Consider the following 703-nt stretch of genomic DNA (forward strand, 5'->3'; position numbering starts at 1 on the left):
CTTACTACTACATTTTAACTTTAGGAAGCAGAAGTTGATTTTTAGCAAATGTGACATGTTTATGACTTACTTATTTGTTTTCTACCCAAGTTGGCATTTTTTTAAAGTCCTAAAATAATCATTTGGATTTTAAGATCTAAATCGAAGCACTTCTTAGAATTCAACCTCTCTTTCAAATGGCTATTAAATGGAGTGTTTTCCTAAAATTCTTATCATCTTTGCATCTCACAGCAACTTTTATGTGGAAATCTGCTAGTGTTTTAGAAATCATTATTTCATTACCCACTATCCTCAAAGCTCTTCCAAAGTGTTAGGCAAACATTTTTCTCTTAAATCTTTCTTCATTTCCCAAGTGAAAAAGTGAAGGCAAGAATAAAAAGTGACTTTCCTGGAATAATTCTCATTTTCTATGGGAGCAGGTTATTATGATAGCATGATGGCCCACTTAATGTATTCAAACTATATTTTAGTGTGAGTTCTGTGTGTCTCCTAACCAGAGATGACAACCATGAAAGAGTATTTCAGGGGAAGAATCGTGTTCCTAGGTGCGTGGTTGGCAAACCACAGCTCTCAAGCCACATGCGGCTCTTTGGCCCCTTGAGTGTGGCTCTTCCACAAAATATCACGTGCGGGCGTGCACGTACAGTGCGATTGAAACTTCCTGGCCCATGCGCAGAAGTCGGTATTTTGTGGAAGAGCCGGT

Source organism: Myotis brandtii, unplaced genomic scaffold, assembly GCF_000412655.1.
Source record: "Myotis brandtii unplaced genomic scaffold, ASM41265v1 scaffold1734, whole genome shotgun sequence".
Taxonomy (NCBI): domain Eukaryota; kingdom Metazoa; phylum Chordata; class Mammalia; order Chiroptera; family Vespertilionidae; genus Myotis; species Myotis brandtii.